Source organism: Triticum urartu, chromosome 4, assembly GCF_003073215.2.
Source record: "Triticum urartu cultivar G1812 chromosome 4, Tu2.1, whole genome shotgun sequence".
NCBI lineage: Eukaryota > Viridiplantae > Streptophyta > Magnoliopsida > Poales > Poaceae > Triticum > Triticum urartu.
Genome location: NC_053025.1, coordinates 584,661,117 through 584,678,850, shown reverse-complemented (window position 1 = coordinate 584,678,850; position 17,734 = coordinate 584,661,117).

Below are 17,734 nucleotides of genomic sequence, written 5' to 3'. Positions count from 1 at the left end.
GGTAGAAATCAAGAAAAACATCAAGTGTTGATGGTTGACAAGACCACTAGTTTCAAGAAAAGGGCAAAGGGAAGAAGGGGAACTTCAAGAAGAACGGCAAGCAAGTTGCTGCTCAAGTGAAGAAGCCCAAGTCTGATCCTAAGCCTGAGACTAAGTGCTTCTACTGCAAAGGGACTGGTCACTGGAAGCAGAACTACCCCAAGTGATTGGCGGATAAGAAGGATGGCAAAGTGAACATAAGTATATTTGATATACATGTTATTGATGTGTACTTTACTAGTGTTTATAGCAACCCCTCAGTAATAGATACTAGTTCAGTTGCTAAGATTAGTAACTCGAAACGGGAGTTGCAGAATAAACAGAGACTAGTTAAGGGTGAAGTGACGATGTGTGTTGGAAGTGGTTCCAAGATTGATATGATCATCATCGCACACTCCCTATACTTTTGGGATTAGTGTTGAACCTAAATAAGTGTTATTTGGTGTTTGCGTTGAGTATGAATATGATTTGATCATGTTTATTGTAATACGGTTATTCATTTAAGTAAGAGAATAAATTGTTGTTCTGTTTACATGAATAAAACCTTATATGGTTACACACCCAATGAAAATAGTTCGTTGGATCTCGATCGTAGTAATACACATAATCATAATATTGAAACCAAAAGATGCAAAGTTAATAATGATAGTGCAACTTATTTGTGGCACTGCTGTTTAGGTCATATTGGTGTAAAGCGCATGAAGAAACTCCATGCTGATGGGCTTTTGGAATCACTTGATTATGAATCAGTTGATGCTTGCGAACCATGCCTCATGGGCAATATGACTAAGACCCCGTTCTTCGGATCAATGGAGCGAGCAACAAATTTGTTGGAAATCATACATACTGATGTATGTGGTCCGATGAATATTGAGACTCGCGACAGGTATCATTATTTTCTGATCTTCACAGATGATTTGAGCAGATATGAGTATATCTACTTGATGAAACATAAGTCTGAAACATTTGAAAAGTTCAAAGAATTTCAGAGTGAAGTGGAAAATCATCGTAACAAGAAAATAAAGTTTCTACGATCTGATCGTGGAGAAGAGTATTTGAGTTATGAGTTTGGTCTTCAGTTAAAACAATGTGAAATAGTTTCACTACTCACGCCACCTGGAACACCACAGCATAATGGTGTGTCCAAACGTCATAACCGTACTTTATTAGATATGGTGCAACCTATGATGTCTCTTACCGATCTACCACTATTGTTTTGGGGTTATGCATTAAAGACAACTGCATTCACATTCAAAAGGGCACCATCTAAGTCCGTTGAGACGACACAATCTGAACTGTGGTTTGGCAAGAAACCAAAGTTGTCGTTTCTTAAAGTTTGGGATTGTGATGCTTATATGAAAAAGTTTCATCCTGATAAGCTCAAACCCAAATCGGAGAAATATGTCTTCATAGGATACCCAAAGGAGACTATTGGGTACACCTTCTATCACAGATCCGAAGGCAAGACATTCGTTGCTAAGAATGGATCCTTTCCAGATAAGGAGTTTCTCTCGAAAGAAGTGAGTGGGAGGAAAGTAGAAAACTTGATAAGGTAATTGTACCATCTCCCTTATTGGAAAGTAGTTCATGACAGAAATTTGTTCTTGTGACTACTACACCAATTAGTGAGGAAGCTAATGATGATGATCATGTAACTTCAGATCAAGTTACTACCGAATCTCGTAGGTAAACCAGAGTGAGATCCGCACCAGAGTGGTACGGTAATCCTGTTCTGGAAGTCATGTTACTAGACCATGACGAACTTGCGAACTATGAAGAAGCGATGGTGAGCCCAGATTCCGCAAAATGGCTTGAGGCCATGAAATCTGAGATGGGATCCATGTATGAGCACAAAGTATGGACTTTGGTTGACTTGCCCGATGATCGGCAAGCCATAGAAAATAAATGGATCTTCAAGAGGAAGATGGACGCTGATAGTAGTGTTACTATCTACAAAGTTAGAATTGTCGCAAAAGGTTTTTGACAAAGTTCAAGGTGTTGACTACGATGAGATTTTCTCACTCGTATCGATGCTTAAAAGTCTGTCCAAATCATGTTAGCAATTGCCGCATTTTATGAAATCTGGCAAATGGATAACAAAACTACAATCCTTAATGGATTTCTTAAAGAAAGAGTTGTATATGATGCAACCAGAAGGTTTTGTCAATCCTAAAGGTGCTAACAAAATAAGCAAGCTCCAGCGATCCATCTATGGACTGGTGCAAGCATCTCGGAGTTGGAATAAACGCTTTGATAGTATGATCAAAGCATATAGATTTATACAGACTTGCGGTGAAGCCTGTATTTACAAGAAAGTGAGTGGGAGCACTACAACATTTCTGATAAGTATATGTGAATGACATATTGTTGATCGGAAATAATGTAGAATTATTATGCAAAGCATAAAGGAGTATTTGAAAGGAGTTTTTCAAAGAAAGACCTCGGTGAAGCTGCTTACATATTGAGCATCAAGATCTATAGAGATAGATCAAGACGCTTGATAAGTTTTTTTCAATGAGTACATACCTAGACAAGATTTTGAAGTAGTTCAAAATGGAACAGTCATAGAAAGGGTTCTTACCTGTGTTACGAGGTATGAAATTGAGTAAGACTCAAAGCCCGACCACGGCAGAAGATAGAAAGAGAATGAAAGTCATTCCCTATGCCTCAGCCATAGGTTCTATAAAGTATGCCATGCTGTGTACCAGATCTATTGTATACCCTACACTGATTTTGTCAAGGGAGTACAATAGTGATCTAGGAGTAGATCACTGGAAAGCGGTCAAAATTATCCTTAGTGGAATAAGGATATGTTTCTCGATTATGGAAGTGACAAAAGGTTCGTCGTAAAGAGTTACATCGATGAAAGTTTTGACACTGATCTAGAAAACTTTAAGTCTCAATCTGGATACATATTGAAAGTGGGAGCAATTAGCTAGAGTAGCTCCGTGCGGAGCATTGTTGACATAGATATTTGCAAAATACATACGGATCTGAATATGGCAGACCCGTTGACTAAATTTCTCTCACAAGCAAAACATGATCACACCTTAGTACTCCTTGGGTGTTAATCACATAGCGATGTGAACTAGATTACTGAATCTAGTAAACCCTTTGGGTGTTGGTCACATGGCGATGTGAACTATGGGTGTTAATCACATGATGATGTGAACTATCGATGTTAATCACATGGTGATGTAATATAGATTATTGACTCTAGTGCAAGTGGGAGACTGAAGGAAATATGCCCTAGAGGCAATAATAAAGTTATTATTTATTTCCTTATATCATGATAAAAGTTTATTATTCATGCTAGAATTGTATTAACTGGAAACATAATACATGTGTGAATACATAGACAAACATAGTGTCACTAGTATGCCTCTACTTGACTAGCTCGTTAATCAAAGATGGTTATGTTTCCTAACCATGGACAAAGAGTTGTCATTTGATTAACGGGATCACATCATTAGTTGAATGATCTGATTGACATGACCCATTCCATTAGCTTAGCACCCGATCGTTTAGTATGTTGCTATTGCTTTCTTCATGACTTATACATGTTCCTATGACTATGAGATTATGCAACTCCCGTTTGCCGGAGGAACACTTTGTGTGCTACCAAACGTCACAACGTAACTGGGTGATTATAAAGGAGCTCTACAGGTGTCTCCAAAGGTACATGTTGGGTTGGCGTATTTCGAGATTAGGATTTGTCACTCCGATTGTCGGAGAGGTATCTCTGGGCCCTCTCGGTAATGCACATCACTTAAGCCTTGCAAGCATTGCAACTAATGAGTTAGTTGCGGGATGATGTATTACGGAACGAGTAAAGAGACTTGCCGGTAACGAGATTGAACTAGGTATGGGATACCGACGATCGAATCTCGGGCAAGTAACATACCGATGACAAAGGGAACAACTTATGTTGTTATGCGGTCTGACCGATAAAAGATCTTCGTAGAATATGTAGGAGCCAATATGAGCATCCAGGTTTCGCTATTGGTTATTGACCGGAGACGTATCTCGGTCATGTCTACATTGTTCTCGAACCCGTAGGGTCCGCACGCTTAAGGTTACGATGCCGAAGCCTTTTGCCGTCCGCGGCTGACGGTAAAGGCCTTTGCCGTCCGCCGTTCATGCCTTTGCCGTCCGCCATGGCAGACGGCAAAATAGTTGATTCCTGTAGTGATAGTCCTCGATAATATTGTAGCAGTGCTTAGGCGAAGCCCTGCGATGGTAGTACATCAAGATCGTCACCACGCCATCGTGCTGACGGAACTCTTCCCTGACACTTTGCTGGATCGGAGTCCGGGGATCGTCATCGAGCTGAACGTGTGCTAGAACTCGGAGGTGTCGTAGTTTCGGTGCTTTATCGGTCGAGCCGTGGAGACGTACGACTACATCAACCAAGTTAACGCTTCCGTTGTCGATCTACAAGGGTACGTAGATCACACTCTTCCCCTCTCGTTGCTATGCATCACCATGATCTTGCGTGTGCGTAGGAAAATTTTGAAATTACTACGAAACCCAACATCTTCACCCCGACTAGTAGAGCAAAGAGTTGCTCCTCAACCTACTGAACCTATTGAAAATGAAATTCCTTATGAGTATCCTTCGGGTATGATAGAAAAACTGCTAGCTAATCCTTTTACAGGAGATGGAACAAAGCATCCTGATGAACACCTAATATATGTGGATGAAGTTTGTGGATTATTTAAGCTTGCAGGTATACTCGATGATGTTGCTAAGAAGAAGGTCTTCCCTTTATCTTTAAAGGGAGACGCATTGATATGGTATAGGCTATGTGATGATACGAGATCATGGAACTGCTAGAATTTACTTCTGTAATGAAACTGCTAGAATTGCTAAACCCCGTGATATAGATAAACCTAGACATGTGGTAGGCATGCCTATTATTTCTATTAAAATAGGAGATCATTGTTATCATGGCTTATGTGATATGGGTGCTAGTGCTAGTGCAATACCTATTGACTTATACAAAGAAATTATGCATGACATTGCACCTGTTGAGTTAGAAGAAATTGATATTACTATTAAACTTGCTACTAGAGATACTATTTCACCAATGGGAATTGTTAGAGATGTTGAAGTATTGTGTGGGAAAACTAAATATCCTGATGATTTTCTTGTTTTTGGTTCCCCACAAGATATCTTTTGTACCATTATATTTGGTAGACCCTTCTTAAATACTGTTAATGCTACCATAGATTGCACAAGGGATGTTGTTACTGTCAGCTTAGATGATATGACTCATGAGTTTAATTTCTCTAAATTTAGTAAACAACACCGTGAAGAAGAATTGCCTAGTAAGGATGAAACTATTGGTCTTACTTCTATTGCCGTACCTCCTAGTGATCCTTTAGAACAATATTTGCTAGACCATGAGAATGATATGTTTATGAATGAAAGAAGGGAAATAGATGAAGTATTATTTAAACAGGAACCTATTCTGAAACACAATTTGCCTGTTGAAATCCTAGGGGATCCCCCTCCACCTAAGGGTGATCCCGTGTTTGAGCTTAAACTGTTGCATGATAATCTTAAATATGCTTATCTTGATGAAAAGAAGATATATCCTGTTATTATTAATGCTAACCTTTCAGAGCATGAAGAAGAAAGATTATTGAAAACTCTGAAGAAGCACCGTGCTGCTATTGGATATACTCTTGATGATCTTAAGGGCATTAGTCCCACTCTATGTCAACATAAAATAAATTTGGAAGCAGATGCCAAACCAGTTTGTGATCCTCAACGACGTCTGAATCCTAAAATGAAAGAAGTGGTAAGAAAAGAAATACTAAAGCTTCTGGAGGCAGGTATAATTTATCTCGTTGCTGATAGTCAGTGGGTAAGTCCTGTTCATTGTGTCCTAAGAAGGGAGGTATTACTGTTGTTCCTAATGATAAAGATGAATTGATTCCACAAAGAATTATTGCAGGTTATTGGATGGTAATTGATTTCCGCAAATTAAACAAGGCTACTAAGAAAGATCATTACCCCTTACCTTTTATCGATCAAATGCTAGAAAGATTATGCAAACATACACACTACTGCTTTCTAGATGGTTATTCTGGTTTCTCTCAAATACCTGTGTCGGCTAAAGATCAATCAAAGACTACTTTTACATGCCCTTTTGGTACTTCTGCTTATAGACATATGCCTTTTGGTTTATGTAATGCACCTGCTACCTTTCAAAGATGCATGATGGCTATATTCTCTGACTTTTGTGAAAAGATTTGTGAGGTTTTGATGGACGACTTTTCGTCTATGGATCTTCTTTTGATGATTGCTTGAGCAATATTGATCGAGTTTTGCAGAGATGTGAAGAAACTAATCTTGTCTTGAATTGAGAAAAGTGCCACTTTATGGTTAATGAAGGTATTGTCTTGGGGCATAAAGTTTCTGAAAGAGGTATTGAAGTTGATAAATCCAAGGTTGATGCTATTGAAAAGATGCCATGTCCCAAGGACATCAAAGGTATAAGAAGTTTCCTTGGTCACGCTGGATTTTATAGGAGATTCATTAAGGACTTCTCAAAAATTTCTCGGCCTCTGACTAATTTATTACAAAAAGATATACCATTTGTCTTTGATGATGATTGTGTAGAAGCATTTGAAATACTTAAGAAAGCATTAGTCTCTGCACCTATTGTTCAGCCACCTGATTGGAATTTACCCTTTGAAATTATGTGTGATGCTAGTGATTATGCTGTAGGTGCTGTTCTAGGGCAAAGAGTTGATAAGTAATTAAATGTTATCCATTATGCTAGTAAGACTCTAGACAATGCTCAAAGAAATTATGCTACTACTGAAAAAGAACTTTTAGCAGTTGTATTTGCTTGTGATAAGTTCAGACCTTATATTGTTGATTCTAAAGTAACTATCCACACTGATCATGATGCTATTAAATATCTTATGGAGAAGAAAGATGCTAAACCTAGACTTATTAGATGGGTTCTCTTGCTACAAGAATTTGATTTGCATATTGTTGATAGAAAAGGAGCTAAGAACCCCGTTGCAGACAACTTATCTAGGTTAGAGAATGTTCTTGATGACTCACTACCTATTGATGATAGCTTTCCTGATGAACAATTAAATGTCATAAGTACTTCTCGTAGTACCCCTTGGTATGCTGATTATGCTAATTACATAGTTGCTAAATTTATACCACCTAGCTTCACATACCAACAAAAGAAAAAGTTCTTCTATGATTTGAGACATTACTTTTGGGATGACCCACATCTTTATAAAGAAGGAGTAGATGGTGTTATTAGACGTTGTGTACCTGAGCATGAACAGGAACAGATCCTACGCAAGTGCCACTCCGAAACTTATGGAGGACACCACGCGGGAGATAGAACTGCACATAAGGTATTGCAATCAGGTTTCTATTGGCCTACTCCCTTCAAGGATGCCCGTAAGTTTGTCCTATCTTGTGATGAATTTCAAAGAATTGGTAATATTAATAGATGTCAAGAAATGCCTATGAATTATTCACTTGTTATTGAACCATTTGATGTTTGGGGTTTTGATTATATGGGACCTTTTCCTGCCTCTAATGGATATACACATATTTTAGTTGCTGTTGATTACGTTACTAAGTGGGTAGAAGCTATTCCAACTAGTAGTGCTGATCATAACACTTCTATTAAAATGCTTAAAGAAGTTATTTTTCCGAGGTTTGGAGTCCCTAGATATTTAATGACTGATGGTGGTTCACATTTTATTCATGGTGCTTTCCGTAAAATGCTTGCTAAATATGACGTCAATCATAGAATTGCATCTCCGTATCACCCACAGTCTAGTGGTCAAGTAGAATTCAGTAATAGAGAACTCAAATTAATTTTGCGAAAGACTGTCAATAGGTTTAGAAATAATTGGTCCAAGAAACTTGATGATGCATTATGGGCCTATAGAACTGCATATAAAAATCATATGGGTATGTCTCCGTATAAAATGGTATATGGAAAAGCATGTCACTTACCTCTCGAACTAGAACATAAGGCATATTGGGCTATTAAAGAGCTCAACTATGATTTCAAACTTGCCGGTGAAAAGAGGTTATTTGATATTAGCTCACTTGACGAATGGAGAACCCAAGCTTATGAAAATGCCAAGTTGTTTAAAGAAAAGGTTAAAAGATGGCATGACAAAAGGATACAAAGGCGTGAGTTTAATGTAGGTGATTATGTATTGCTATACAACTCTCGTTTAAGATTTTTTGCAGGAAAACTTCTCTCTAAATGGGAAGGACCCTATGTTATCGAGGAGGTCTATCGTTCCGGTGCCATAAAAATCAACAACTTCGAAGGCACAAATCCGAAGGTGGTAAATGGTCAAAGAATCAAACATTATATCTCAGGTAATCCCATAAATGTTGAAACCAATATTATTGAAACCGTAACCCCGGAGGAATACATAAGGGACACTTTCCAGAACGTTTCAGACTCCGAAAAGGAATAGGTATGTGGTACGGTAAGTAAACCGACTCCAAAACAATTTTTAAGGCAATATTTCTCCGTTTTGGAATATTTAGAAAAATAGAAAATTAAGTAGCAGTCCGGGAAGGACACGAGGGCCCCACGAGGGTGGAGGGCGCGCCCCCCTACCTAGTGAGCTCCTCGTGTGCCTTTCGGACTCCGTTTTCTTGCACAATATGTATTTTGGTCGGTAAAAATTCATTATATATTCTCCCGGGGGTTTTGACTTCGGTATCACGCAAATATTCTCTGTTCTTGTTTCGAGCTGTTTTTCTGACATATCTAGATTATCATGATGTCCCCAAGTGCTTCCAAGGACAAGTTCTTCGAGAAGGTCATCAACCCTTACCTCGCGGAGGTGCTGCGACACCCTCAAACCATTGAGATGCGTGATGGGTTGCTGCACATCCGCGATGCTGAGGGACCAAAGGGAACCGGAAGTGTGGAGACGAGGCTTGAAGCAATGGGGCAACAAGTTTTCAAGTGCCAGGGGATGGTGGAGCGTGGAATCAACGCTAGCCACACGATGCTCGCGGAGTTCACTAACAACTACAAGCCGGATGCCAAGAACACCGAGGAGGCCATCTTCAAGCTACATGAGAAGATCGAGCACCTCCAAGCCCAAATCTATGACCTGCAAAACCAAAACTGTGAGTATGAATATAGATTCAAAAGAATGAGTTTGGCTGCAGATTCGAGGATTCCGGAGACTCGATCATCCTTCTATGATGGTGAACCTATGCTTTGGAAGACGGATGACAAGCCCGCATCATCAACAACACCTCCACCTTCTTCACCAACCAAGGAGATATAATAACATGGGTATGGGCACTCCCCTTGGCAACCGCCAAGCTTGGGGGAGGTGCCCCGGTATCGTATCACAATCACAACTCCTATCTTTACCGTTTTCTTTAGTTCGATCCTATTAGTAGTATTTTGATCTAGTAGAATAAAGTTTATGGCATGATCTAGTTTTAAGTTTTGCTTTATGATCTCTCTATGTAATCGAGTCCGTGAGCTATATAATAAAGATTAGTGTTGAGTCAAGGGCTTGCTTTTCTTGCTATGATCTTGGGTGAATAAAAGAAAAGAGAAAAAGAATAAGAAGAAACAAAAGTTCATATCGATCTTATTGATAGTAATGACTTCACATAGAAAGAGTGTGATGATTAAAAGTTGTTGGGAGTTTGCAGACATAGCTTTGGTCATCGTTGAAATTAATAGGAAGTAATAAGGAAAGAGACGTTTCACATATAAATATACTATTATTGACATCTTTTATGATTGGGAGCTCTCATCAAAATATGACATGCTAAAGAGTTGATGTTGGACAAGGAAGACAACGTAATGGGTTATGTTTTCTTATATCTGAGATAAAGTATGTTGTCATGGATCATCCAACATGTTGATCTTGCCTTTCCCACTCATGCTAGCCAAATTCTCAACACCAAGTAGAGATACTACTTGTGCTTCCAAATACCCTTAAACCAGTTTTGCCATGAGAGTCCACCATATCTACCTATGGATTGAGTAAGATCCTTCAAGTAAGTTGTCATCGGTGCAAAGCAATAAAAATTGCCCTAAATATGTAGATTAGTGTGGGAGAAATAAGCTTTATATGATCTTGTGATGTGGAAGTAATAAAAGCGACGGACTGCATAATAAAGGTTCACATCACAAGGGGCAATATAAAGTGACGCTCTTTCGCATTAAGATTGTGTGCATCTAACCATAAAAGCGCATGGCAACCTCTGCTTCCCTATGCGAAGGGCCTATCTTTTATTATTATCTTCTACCTTATGCAAGTGTCATGGTGATTTTCACCTCTCCCTTTTTCATTTTATCCTTTGGCAAGCACAGTGTGTTGGAAAGATCCTTGAAAGATCGTGGATGTCGCCTAGAGGGGGGGTGAATAGGCGTTTTAAAATAATTACGGTTTAGGCTTGAACAAATGCGGAATAAACCTAGCAGTTAATTTGCCAAGCACAAAACCTAAAACAACTAGGCTCACCTATGTGCACCAACAACTTATGCTAAGAAAGATAAGCAACTATGTGATAGCAAGATATATGACAAGAAACAATAAGGCTATCACAAAGTAAAGTGCATAAGTAAAGGGCTCGAGTAAGAGATAACCGAGGCATGAGGAGACGACGATGTATCCCGAAGTTCACACCCTTGCGGATGCTAATCTCCGTTTGGAGCGGTGTGGAGGCACAATGCTCCCCAAGAAGCCACTAGGGCCACCGTAATCTCCTCACGCTCTCGCACAATGCAAGATGCCGTGATTCCACTAAGGGACCCTTGAGGGCGGTCACCGAACCCGTACAAATGGCAACCCTTGGGGGCGGTCACCGAACCCGTACACTTTGGCAACCCTTGGGGGCGGTCACCGAAACCCGTCAAATTGCTCGGGGCGATCTCCACAACCTAATTGGAGACCCCGACGCTTGCCCGGAGCTTTACACCACAATGATTGAGCTCCGAACACCAACAACCGTCTAGGGCGCCCAAGCACCCAAGAGGAACAAGCTCAAGGGTACCAAGCACCCAAGAGTAATAAGCTTCTCAACTTGTAACTTCTACGTATCACCGTGGAGAACTCAAACCGATGCACCAAATGCAATGGCAAGGGCACACGGAGTGCCCAAGTCCTTCACTCTCAAATCCCACCGAAGCAACTAATGCTAGGGAGGAAAATGAGAGGAAGAACAAGAAGGAGAACACCAAGAACTCCAAGATCTAGATCCAAGGGGTTCCCCTCACATAGAGGAGAAAGTGATTGGTGGTAATGTGGATCTAGATCTCCTCTCTCTTTTCCCTCAAAAACTAGCAAGAAACCATGGAGGGATTGAGAGTTAGCAAGATCGAAGAAGGTCAACAATGGGGGAAGAACACGAGCTCAAAGGGTAAGGTTCATTGGGGAAGAAGACCCCCTTTTATAGGTGGGGAAAAATCCAACCGTTACCCACCAACCAGCCCGCGGCCAGCGGTACTACCGTGCCTGGCCAGTGGTACTACTGCAAGGCCGCGCGGTACTACTACTTGAATCCAAGCGGTACTACCGCACGGCTGTGCGGTACTACCATACCGACCCACGGTACTGCCGCAACCCCAGCACAGAACCGATAAACAGACGCACAGGAGCTGGGGGCGGAACTTCCGCACGCGCGGTACTACCGCGCCCCCCATGCGGTACTACCGCGAGGCAAAAGTCCCAGCCAAGGGAAAAGGGAAACTTCTGTGCCTACTTCCGCAAAGAAACGGAAGTAGAAAAAACCCGACACAGTAGTAATGCCGAGGGGCGGTACTACTGCCTGACCGCATAGCGCGGTACTACCGCACGGCGAAAGCGGTACTACCGCGGTAGGTGCGGATGTAAAAAATTACATCCGCTCCTACTACCGCAAAGGGGTGGCACTAGCCTGGTGGGCAGTGGTAGTGCGGCTCCAGGGGAGCGGTACTACCGTGGGCACCTGTGGTACTACCAGGCCACTACACGGTACTACCGCTGATGCCTACGGTACTACCGCTTTCCTGGGAGCAGTACTACCGCAACCAACAATGGCAGCCACACAAGGGAGGCAAGAAAACGGAGGAAGCTCCAAGGAAGAAGGAGGGGAAAAGAAGGAGACGTGTACGTGATGAATCCACCCAAACCTTTCCAACGCGGACCCTGACAAAACCACACTCAAGAGAACAAGAACTGCCATAACTTCTGCATATGAGCTCCGAATTGAGCAAACACAAGCTTGTTGGAAACAAGACGACGAGTAGCATCAAAACAACGAACTCCAACCGAGAAGAGGCAGGGGAGGTATCCCAACAAATAGAGGAGTGAAACCTCCAACCGAGAAGAACCGGCAAAACCTCCAACAACGAAAACATCATAGAGTATGCAAGCGAACTCCGTTTTCGATGAACTCAAGCTTGTCATCAAGATGACCAAAAGCTCTAAGACCCTCAAAGAGAACCAAACAAGAACCAAGAAAGATGATGCAAGGATGCAATGGTTTGAGCTCTCAGCGAACGATACGATCAAGCTACTCATCGAGAGCCCCCCTTGATAGTACGGCAATCGATCCTATAACCCAGTCTCCCAACTACCATCATGAGACCGGTAAAATAGAAAACCTATCAAGGGCAAACCTTTGCCTTGCACATGGTCCACTTGAGCTAGATGAAGATGATCTTGACTCCCTCAAGTTGGACCACCTTTCTTGATTGGGTTGACTTGATGAAGACTAGTTGATTGCTCCCCCATACTCCACTATGGGTGAGCCACTCTTCCGCACATCTTCACAAGTCCATTGTCACCACAAAGGACGACAAGCTTCAAGCATTTGATCTCTTCGTGATGCTCCACTTGAACTTGCACACCACAACCTAACCCCACAAAGAACCCTCACGAAGACCATGGGTTAGTACACGAAGCATAATTGACAATGCTTACCATACCATGGGATCACTTGATCCCTCTCGGTACATCTTCTATGCTTTGTGGGTTGGTCAACTTGATTCACTCTTTGACTTAGTCTTGATCAACCTCTCACAAGACCAATCTTTAGGTAATTCCTTGAATAGCACCTTGGTCGACACAAACTCTCCTTGAAACCAACACATGTACTCCAAGAAAAGCCTATGGACAAAAACCTTCAAATATAACTCAAGGCAACCATTAGTCCATAGAGATTGTCATCAATTACCAAAACCAAACATGGGGGCACCGCATGTTCTTTCAATCTCCTCCATTTTGGTAATTGATGACAATTACTTTCAAGAGAGTTTAATACAAGGAATTATGCATCACCATGCAATGCAACAACCAATAATGCATGCGTATGAGATGCAAATGCTTAGGAACAAAACCGAGAAAACTCTAAAGACTTCTCCACAAAACTCTCCGAAACCTCCACAAAACTCTCTGAAACTTCTCCCCCATTGGCATCGATTGCCAAAATGGGCGAAAAGCTTAGAAGGCCAATATAGATTGAGTTCCTCCATAAGTTGTGTATTTCTCAACAAGAGAGTGGAATGCACTACACATATCCAACGGTAAATACTTGGAGGAAGACAAACTATACTGAGGCCCAAAGATTGCAAAAGAAAGATATGCCACAAAGACATAACAAAGAGAGACACAAGCAATCAAGCAATCGAAAGGTACCAATTGAAGCAAGCAATCAAAAGATACCAATTGAACCAACTAGGCCAATGATCCTACGAGCCACAAGAAAGAAAGATATTATGACATGAGCAGAGGAGTGTTCTAAAGAAACTAGAGAAGCTCCCCATGATATGTGCACATCAAGAATTTTGTATTTGGATACAAAGTGCACAAAATAGGATCATAGCTCCCCCAAAATCAATAGAAACTCACACCAAGTGCAAGTGAGAATATAGGAAACTAAGCCTAGTACATGCAACTAACACATGGTTGAGCAACAAGTGAAAGAGGCAACTTAAGAATGGGCTCAACCAAAATGATGTGTGAGAGTCAAGGCAATGCACTTGAGAAGACTTAATGTACGGATGAGCATTAAGCATCAATAAAGTCTTGAAAGAATGAGGCACACGGTGCAAGGCCTATCATTCCCACACACAACTAGCAAACGAGTTCACAAGCTTACTAATAAGCATAAAAAGAACCTATGCTTGTGACAACCTGTGGTGAAGATAGAAGATGAAAGCCTCATCAAGACGAGGGATACCTATAAGATGGCAAAAGCCTCGTAAAGATAAGCATGAGGAAAGTAATCTTCACCACACAAGAGTGCATCAAGATGCAACGAGATAAGACACGCACTCAGGTCAAAAGCTTTCATGGAGCCACCAAAGAAATAACATAAGAAAGACAAGGTGGACGTGAAAGAAAGGATATCAACTAGATATGCAACTTTTCTCAAGTGTATAAGATTCTAGGTAGACGAAATCATGAAGATATATATCTACAAAGAAGGATGTACACCTGAAATAGTTGCAACACGAGGAACAAGATATCCACAAGGAAATCATAAATATATCAATAAGATATTTGCTTGAAAGCATAGCACATGGCTAGATACAGTCTTATTGTATACAAATGAATTCCTACTACACAACTATCAAAGACATCACAACTAGCAACATGAGATCATCGTTGAGATGCTTTGAGAAAGGAAACAAGCATCACAAGAATAAAAAACATGCTAAGATGCAACCTACACAAGGTTGATGCAAGAAATGTGTGCATGAAGTATATGAAGATACTTGTTACCGAGATAACATTGGAAGGATGTAGTAGATACCAATTGAAGGTACAAAGTAGTTCATTGATCATCCTAGCTTGACTCCAATAAGCACATGGTGACAAATAGAGGAGTGAAACCTCCAACCGAGAAGAACCGGCAAAACCTCCAACAACGAAAACATCATAGAGTATGCAAGCGAACTCCGTTTTCGATGAACTCAAGCTTGTCATCAAGATGACCAAAAGCTCTAAGACTCTCAAAGAGAACCAAACAAGAACCAAGAAAGATGATGCAAGGATGCAATGGTTTGAGCTCTCAGCGAACGATACGATCAAGCTACTCATCGAGAGCCCCCCTTGATAGTACGGCAATCGATCCTATAACCCAGTCTCCCAACTACCATCATGAGACCGGTAAAATAGAAAACCTATCAAGGGCAAACCTTTGCCTTGCACATGGTCCACTTGAGCTAGATGAAGACGATCTTGACTCCCTCAAGTTGGACCACCTTTCTTGATTGGGTTGACTTGATGAAGACTAGTTGATTGCTCCCCCATACTCCACTATGGGTGAGCCACTCTTCCGCACATAATGATCTTTCTTAGTAGCCTTGTTTAATTTGCGGAAATCAATTACCATCCAATAACCTGCAATAATTCTTTGTGGAATCAATTCATCTTTATCATTAGGAACAACAGTAATACCTCCCTTCTTAGGACACAATGAACAGGACTTACCCACTGACTATCAGCAACGAGATAAATTATACCTGCCTCCAGAAGCTTTAGTATTTCTTTTCTTACCACTTCTTTCATTTTAGGATTCAGACGTCGTTGAGGATCACAAACTGGTTTGGCATCTGCTTCCAAATTTATTTTATGTTGACATAGAGTGGGACTAATGCCCTTAAGATCATCAAGAGTATATCCAATAGCAGCACGGTGCTTCTTCAGAGTTTTCAATAATCTTTCTTCTTCATGCTCTGAAAGGTTAGCACTAATAATAACAGGATATATCTTCTTTTCATCAAGATAAGCATATTTAAGATTATCAGGCAACGGTTTAAGCTCAAACACGGGATCACCCTTAGGTGGAGGGGGATCCCCTAGGATTTCAACAGGCAAATTGTGTTTCAGAATAGGTTTCCTGTTTAAATAATACTTCATCTATTTCCCTTCTTTCATTCATAAACATATCATTCTCATGGTCTAGCAAATATTGTTCTAAAGGATCACTAGGAGGTACGGCAATAGAAGTAAGACCAATAGTTTCATCCTTACTAGGCAATTCTTCTTCACGGTGTTGTTTACTAAATTTAGAGAAATTAAACTCATGAGTCATATCATCTAAGCTGACAGTAACAACATCCCTTGTGCAATCTATGGTAGCATTAACAGTATTTAAGAAGGGTCTACCAAATATAATGGTACAAAAGATATCTTGTGGGGAACCAAAAACAAGAAAATCATCAGGATATTTAGTTTTCCCACACAAGACTTCAACATCTCTAACAATTCCCATTGGTGAAATAGTATCTCTAGTAGCAAGTTTAATAGTAATATCAATTTCTTCTAACTCAACAGGTGCAATGTCATGCATAATTTCTTTGTATAAGTCAATAGGTATTGCACTAGCACTAGCACCCATATCACATAAGCCATGATAACAATGATCTCCTATTTTAATAGAAATAATAGGCATGCCTACCACATGTCTAGGTTTATCTATATCACGGGGTTTAGCAATTCTAGCAGTTTCATTACAGAAGTAAATAACATGCCCATCTATATTATCAGAAAAAACCAGGGGATGTGTAGCAACAAGAGATAGTAAAAAAGGTTTACGCATGGTCATAATCTAAAAAGAATCCTTTAGGATGGGTCCCTACTGCACATCTGCGCCTGTGTCTCCGTTGTGCCATATCCTGGACGGGCGCCGCACGATGTTCATCTGTAAAAGAGAGGAACTGAGTTGAAAACGGGTCGTGCCGAACAAAAGTTTAAAATAAACAAAGTGTAAAGTAAAATATATAAAATTGAGATTTATTGTCTCTTATTGTATATGCATGGAGCCCCTAGTGCGGGGGTATATGGCCGCTAAGCCTGTATTAATGATGATTTTGTACCGAACTCGTCTATCCGCGTTCGTGGTCTTTAATGACCTATTTCGAAGTTTTTTGGCCGGTGAGGCCATTTTACTGTGGGGCTGTCAAAGCGGCCGCACAGTCCCCCGCTTGGGGAGGCGCACTTTAGTGCTTCCCCTTCAAAGAGATGATGCCTCGTGGACCGGGCATCTTAAGCGTGAGAGATGCATAATGCGGTATTGCGTTAAAGCGGGCGAAAGCTTCGCGTCCCAGTAGTGCTTGATAGCGACTTGAGAACGGGACGATATGGAAGGTCAGCTTTTCGCGGCAGAAGTTATCGGCAGAGCCGAATATAACTTCGAGCCAGAGAAAACCCATACAATGGGTGTTCGGACCTGGTGTTACCCCTTGAAAGGAGGTTTTGCTGCGGCGGATTCTTGCTGGGTTTATCCCCATGTGCTGGATTGTATCCTGATATATCAGGTTTAGTCCGCTGCCGCCGTCCATAAGGACATTTGAAAACTGGAGTCCGCCAATTATTGGATCGAGTATCAAGGCAGTCCAGACTACATTCTTGATATTCCTAGAATAATCTAGCTGATCGAAGATGATCGGTTTTGACAACCAGTGGCAGGACCCTTTGGGGATGGGCCGTGTGGTGCGTACCTTTACGGGCGCCGCACGTTTTGTTATGTGAAGTGAGTTCACTGTTTTTACTTCTTGTGGGAAGTTCTTTTGTTTCCTGGTGCTCTGCTTTTGGGGTTCGTCCTCGTCTTCGCTTGGTGTGTCGAGCCCCTTGTGTTCGGCATTGAGTCTGCCGGATTGTTTGAAAACCCAACAGTCTCTGTGGGTATGGTTAGCAGGCTTCTCGGGAGTACT